We start from the raw sequence: 6,798 nt of genomic DNA, 5'->3' as shown, positions 1-6,798 counted from the left end.
ACAGACAAGGAGCAAATCAAATTCCATGTATGGGGGCTAGGGTTGTGGCTCAGAGGTATAGTGCTTGCCCAGCACATGTGAGGCACTGGGTTTGATCCTCAGCATAGAAGAAGAAAGGAAAGAAGGAAGGGAAGGTATTGTGTTCATCTACAATTAATTTTTTTTAAGTTACATGCATGTGTAATTTTGTCAAAATAAACCCAACTACTATGTATAACTAAAATACACAAATAAAAGTAAAAATATACAAATTTTTTTTTAAAAAATGAAAGTTATCTTCAGTTTATGTATATAAGGTATATATGAAACTTAAGTTAGGAGGCTGCTGGATTCAGCCCCATCTGGGACAGTAACCAAGAGGCAGGGAACAGTTAAGTAAGAGAAAGAATGAGTATGAATGACCAAGACTCCCAGACATAAAGATAAAGAAGAGAGATGAACTCTGAGTCTGGATTTGTTGGGAAGTGGCACCAGCACTTACCATCAAATCAGGAGGAGGAGCTAGGAAGGGAGATAATGGGTTTAGCTTAGTCCGTCTTGACTAAGATAAAATATTTGGGTGCAAGTGTCTAGTTATCCATTAGAGTCAGGCAGGAAGCACATTAGAAAAGTTACTTGAAATCATCGTCTAAGTATGGTAGGAATTCATATTGGAGGAGCTATTGAGTGTTCATAATAACTTGTGTGGGGAGCTCACCTTGAACAGTACCAGGAGGAAGGAGTAGCAGCAAAGGCTGCAGTATCACATAGCTTTGTAAAAAATTGAAAGGGCTTCAGATGCATTGAATAGATCTTTTTTTTTTTTTTTTTTTTTTTTTTTTTGGTACTGGGGATTGAACTCAGGGGCATTTGACCACTGAGCCACATCCCCAGCCCTATTTTGTATTTTATTTAAAGACAGAGTCTCACTGAGTTGCTTAGGGCCTCACTAAGTTGCTGAGGCTGGCTTTGAAGTCATAATCCTCTTGCCTCAGCCTCCCAAGCCGCTGGGATTTACAGGCTTGCGCCACCACACCCAGCTTAGATCACATTTTTTAAAACTGTATTTGAAGGTAAAACTTAGCCATGTGTTCAGACTCACTGATGAAAAAAAAAATTAACTTAGTAGGTAATGGAGCAGAGTTCTAGTTCTGACTTTGTCACTAACTGTGGTTTTAGTGTAGTTAGTGCCAGGTATATAAGATACAACCCATATAATAATCATATAATAATGTACTAAAGAAATTGATCTTCCCTGACATAGTGGTGCATGATTTTAATCCCAGCAACTCTAGAAGCTGAGGCAGGAAGATCGCAAGTTTAAGGTCAACCTAGGCAACTTAGACTGTATCAAAATTTAAAAAAAAAAAACAAAAGCTGGGGAATGTAGCTCAGTGGTAGAGAACCCCTGGACTCAATCTCTAATATCCCAAGAAAATTTTTTAAACATAAAAATTAAGAAATTTACCCTCACAAAGATTCTAAGATATAGGTATTACTAGTCTCATTTTACAGATGACAAAATTGAGTAATGTGTTCAAAGTCATCAGGCATTCAAACACTGTCAAAAAGCAGAGGCCACATTTAGATTACTTAACTCCTCAAAGACTCAACTTTTCATCAATAAGGTGAGAATGTAGAATTAGGGGCTGGGGTTGGTTGATAACCCCCACACCACCAGAGAGAGAGAGAGAGAGAGAGAGAGAGAGAGAGAGAGAGAGAGAGAGAATGTGCAATTAAACCATATCTTAGAGTATCCTCAATCTTTAATATTGAATGAGTTTATGAAGAGTTAAATGAGCTTTACTCATCTGACATTTCTGAAAATCAGCAGCAGAGGGCAGCAGAAAGCATGCTAAGGAGGCTTCTGAAAATAGTTTTAAAGCTGTGCAAAGATTAATGCATAAAATTTATAAACAAAAATTTTACATATATTAACACATTTAATCTTATAGAAAGCCTTTAATGCACCAGTAGAATAAAAACAGTGCTGCACATCATAATATCCTAAAATTTAAAAATAGAGAAATAAAGAAAACTTACTTGGGTGTATTTTAATTAATAGTTGGGGGTTTTTTCTTAATAATTTTAAGAAATTTCAAGAAGGTATCCATGGATCTCTAAATAATACACTTCAAATAAATATTAATGTATCTTGAGGAGTCGACGTGTGCAGAAGTCCTGCTAGTCTGGTCCTTGTTCCTGTCTGGGTACCAGCTCCCTTCTGCAGTGCAGGCAGCAGCACTGGAGGCCAGTAGAAGGACTCAACTTGCTGGAATTGTGCAGGTCTGTTAGAACTTTCCAAGGCCATAAAAGTAGGAGAAAGAAGCAGACCAGATCAATACCAGTAATTGCATTCAAAGAGGAATAAGCAGGAAAGAAGAAAGGGAGGCACAAGATGAAACCCTGTCAGAAAATTGAAGAAAAACCAGACAATGAGAATGAACCAAAGCTGGAGGAAGAACCAAAGCCTGAGGAACAGCCAGAGGAAGAGGAAGAACAAGAGGAGGAGGAAAACGCAGAAGAAACTTTTAGAGAAAGGCTGATTCAATCTCTCCAGGATTTTAAAGAAGATATACATAACAGACATTTGAGCAATGAGGATATGTTTAGGGAAGTGAATGAAAAAGGTGAGATAAGGAGAGAAGAAACAAACTTATAGTGATGTGTTGGAAGGTCAATAGAAACCATCCTTACCCTTATTTGATGCAGTTTACCTTGATTTCTGTTTTATCTGATATTAACATTGCTATATAGCTTTCGTTTTATTAGCATTTTTCCTGATATATCTTTGCCCATCTTTCTACTTTTAACCAGTTGCTATTAGTTGTTTTAGATATAGCTCTTGTTATCTGCATCTCATTGTTTATTGTATTTTGAACCTATCTACAAGTCTCTGTCTTTGAATAAGAGAGATTTACTCACTGTAAAAAAGAGGTCCCTGTTAGCATATAAAATGGGGGGGGGAAAGTTACTAAATAATATGTGAATATCATATTTTTGAATAAGGTAAAAGTACATTTGTATATTACATATATGCTCATTAAAACTTGGGAAGGATAAGAGACAAAAAGTTCAGGCAAGCTGGGCATGGTGGCACAGGCCTATAATCCCAGCAATTTTTGAGGCTGAGGCAGGAGAGGAGGACCACAAGTTCAAGACCAGCTTCTGCAACTTAGCAAGACCCTGACCATAAAATAAAAAAGGCTGGGGATGTAGCTTAGTGGAGTAATTGCACTCCTTTGTTCAATTCTCAGTGCTGCCAAAAAAAAAAAAAAAAAAGTTCAGTTTCAGTGCTGGGATTATGAATACAATCTTCTGCTTGTTTGTATTTTCCATATTCCTAAAATGAATACACATTATTGTTGCTAAAATAATAAAATTTTATAACTAAAAAGCAAAAAAAATCAATGTATCTTTTAATTTCATCTGAGACACTAAAATTTAACCTAATGGTTTTCTTCGGTTGTTCAAAAATATTTTGTTGGTTGAATTTTTGTTTCATATCTTAGTGTGTGTGTGTGTGTGTGTGTGTGTGTATAATTTCTCCATGACTGGTTAAGTGTAAAGAAAAAGACATTCAAGGACATTTGCAGATGAGATGTTCTAGGCATATTTAGCCTACAGTAATCATTACCAGACAGGGGAATACCAAAATTAACCTTATGTGCAAATTCACAAGTTAGAAATATGTGCTAAAGTACAGCACTTGGTTAAATCATTTACTTTGTTTTCAGAAGAAACTGCAATATAAATTCTTCCTTCTATATTAATGTTTGTGTAAGTTCTCAGAAAATTGTTGTTATTGCTTCTATGCTTATGCTTAGATACACTTTTAATTTACACCCAAACAACCCAAGCATGGAGTCAAAAGGAAAACCTAAAGAGGGAGGAACTTTATAAAAGGGCACATTTGAAAAAAAAAAAAAAAAACTAAATGATCTGCAAACTTTGGCTTTGCAGATCATATGGAGTCTTGCAAAACTGCCATCATGGCACAAAAGCAGCCTTAGACAATATGTAAACAAATTATTGTAGCTATGTTCTGATAAAACTTTACTTACCAAAGTACAGGGCCAATTTAGTCCTAGGTCATAGCTTGCCTACACTTGACCTCAGTCAAAAAGCAGATGCAATATATTGGATAGGCCATCATAATAGCCACCATGCATTGAGTGGTCTTCATCCATTACAACTAATCTTTCAACAACACTACACATTAAGTATTATCATAATCTGGATTTTCCAAATGAGAAAACTAGGTTTCAGTTATGACAAATGCCCTTTCCAAGGTCATATAGCTACTAACTACTAGAGGCAAAATTCAAGCCCAAGTTGACAAAGTCCAAAGTATGTGTTCAATTCTTAGAACATCTTGCTCTATTAGAGGAGTTAATATCACAAAGCCATGATAACAAGCAATTAGTACTTCCAGAAAAAGGATATAAGCCCTGAATCCATTTAATAACAGCAATATTTGCCAAATAAAAGAAGGAAGGTGCCATGAAGTACAGAAAGAAAGGCTCCAAGAGGGACAGCCAGCACCTACCCCGTATGTTCTAACTTCAGGTCAATGCTCATGTGTCTTTGAGACATATAAATAATTTATCTTCTATTTTTTGTATTTATTTATTTTGATATTCCTGTTCCATTGTATTTTTAAAAATAATTCCACCATTTTATTTTTTAAAATCTTTATTTTATGTATTTATTTTTATATGGTGCTAAGGATTGAACTCAGGACCTCACACATGCTAGGCGAGCACACTACCACTGAGCCCCAGCCCCAGCCCTGTATTTATTTATTTTTGTAGTTGTAGGTGGAAAAAATACCTTTATTTTATTTATTTGTTTTTATGTGGTGTTGAGGATCGAACCCAGTGCCACACACATGCTAAGCAAGGGCTCTACCACTGAGCCACAGCCACAGCCACAGCCCCTATCCTCTATTTTTAAAATCCAACCATATGACCATTTTCCTGAAACAGTCTCATTGCTATAGCCTAGAATCATATCATCTCTAATTTTACAATCACTTTCCCCTGGGTTATTTAATAATTTAATATTCCAGATGCCCTGTTTAAATATCACCTATGCCCCATATCCTCCAGGACAATATCCAAACACATTAGACCCTTATAATATGGAATACTTTGTCTTCTTTTTTAAAAAATATTTTTAGTTGTAGATGGATACAATAACTTTATTTTGTATATTTAGTTTTATGTGGTGCTGGGGATCAAACCCATGCTAAGCAAGCTCTGTACCACTGAGCTACAACCCCGGGCCCCTTGTCAGTCTTCTTAACCTCATCTCTGCCTGTTCTCCATTGGACCCAGAATGCCAGCCATGTTAAGCCCTTCCCAGTTCCCCGAAATCCTACTCCTATCCCAGGGATTTGTACATTTTTTCTTCTGTCCTGACTGCTCTGGTTCAATGTCCATCCTGTGGCCCACCACCCATAACCTTCAGGTTTCATCTCAAATATAAACATTTCAGGGCCATTGGCCAGCCATTCAGAATCCTTATCCCTAAATTAGAAAGGGTTCTTCCCTCCCTTACCCCAAGGCATTCATCAGGATTGCATGGAAATTTCAGAAAACCTGGCCACTACCATAAGCAGTGAAATAAATCATTGCAACAGTCTTTGGTCTTTGGCGTGAAAAAGTAACTGGCAGGGCTGGGGATGTGGCTCAAGGGGTAGCGCGCTCCCCTGGCATGCGTGCGACCCAGGTTCGATCCTCAGCACCACATACCAACAAAGATGTTGTGTCTGCCGAAAACTAAAAAATAGATATTGAAATTCTTTCTCTCTCTCTCTCTCTCTCTCTCTCTCTCTCTCTCTCTCTCTCTCTCAAAAAAAAAAAAAAAAAAAAAAGATGCAAGATCACTGGTGGCACAGGCCTGTAATCCTAACAGCTGGGGGAGGGCGCTGAGACAGAGGAGAATCCAGAGTTCAAAGCCAGCCTCAGCAAAAGCGAGGCTCTAAGCAACTCAGTGAGACCTTGTCTCTAATAAAATACAAAATTGGGCTGGGGATGGGGCTCAGTGGTGGAGTGCCCCTGAGTTCAATTCCTGTTACCAAAAAAAGAAAAAAAAAAAAAAAAGATTCTGGGTTGAGATGGGTACAAAGGATACCTCCAGTGGCCAAATGCAAATGAAGGCAGTGGGATGGAACTGCCAAGCAGCATCATGGGATACAAACTCATGGAATGAAAGACATGCCAATGTTACCTTATGTTTCATGGAAAATCTTGAGCCAATCTGGCCTGGGAGCAGTTTGCCTCTCACCTAACAGCATGTCTGCTTATGTAGATCTATTTTTAGACAGTTATGAAATAATACATCTGTAGGTACATCTTATTTTTATTTAGTAAATAATTACTCATAGTGAACATGAGGTTTTTCTTGCTTTTTACTATGTGTAATCCTGGCATATGCTTCCATGAGTGTTTCCTCAGGCCAGATTTGGAGCAGTAGAATTACTAGATCACTGCTATTTTTTTTTTTAAAGAGAGAGTGAGAGAAGAGAGAGAGAGAATTTTTAATATTTATTTTTTAGTTATCGGCGGACACAACATCTTTGTTGGTATGTGGTGCTGAGGATCGAACCCGGGCCGCACGCATGCCAGGCGAGCGCGCTACCGCTTGAGCCACATCCCCAGCCCTAGATCACTGCTATTAACAAACTGCCTTTCTAGTAGCTTGGAACAATTTTTTTTCTCATCAGCAATGTTTAAGATTGTTTCTACTAGATGCAGTGTTACTACTAGATTACACAGTGTTATTACTAGATTACAGTGTCTACTAGATTACACG

At 37.6% G+C, this 6,798-nt stretch overlaps 1 pseudogene; it reads left to right on the top strand.

The window, feature by feature from the left end:
• Positions 1–2,377: 2,377 nt before the first annotated feature.
• On the top strand, positions 2,378–2,736 carry LOC144250712 (transcription elongation factor A protein-like 9; annotated as a pseudogene).
• The last annotated feature ends 4,062 nt before the right edge of the window (positions 2,737–6,798 follow it).

This window comes from Urocitellus parryii, chromosome X (genome assembly GCF_045843805.1).
Source record: "Urocitellus parryii isolate mUroPar1 chromosome X, mUroPar1.hap1, whole genome shotgun sequence".
Lineage (NCBI taxonomy): Eukaryota > Metazoa > Chordata > Mammalia > Rodentia > Sciuridae > Urocitellus > Urocitellus parryii.
This window is presented reverse-complemented; position numbering and strand designations above follow the sequence as displayed.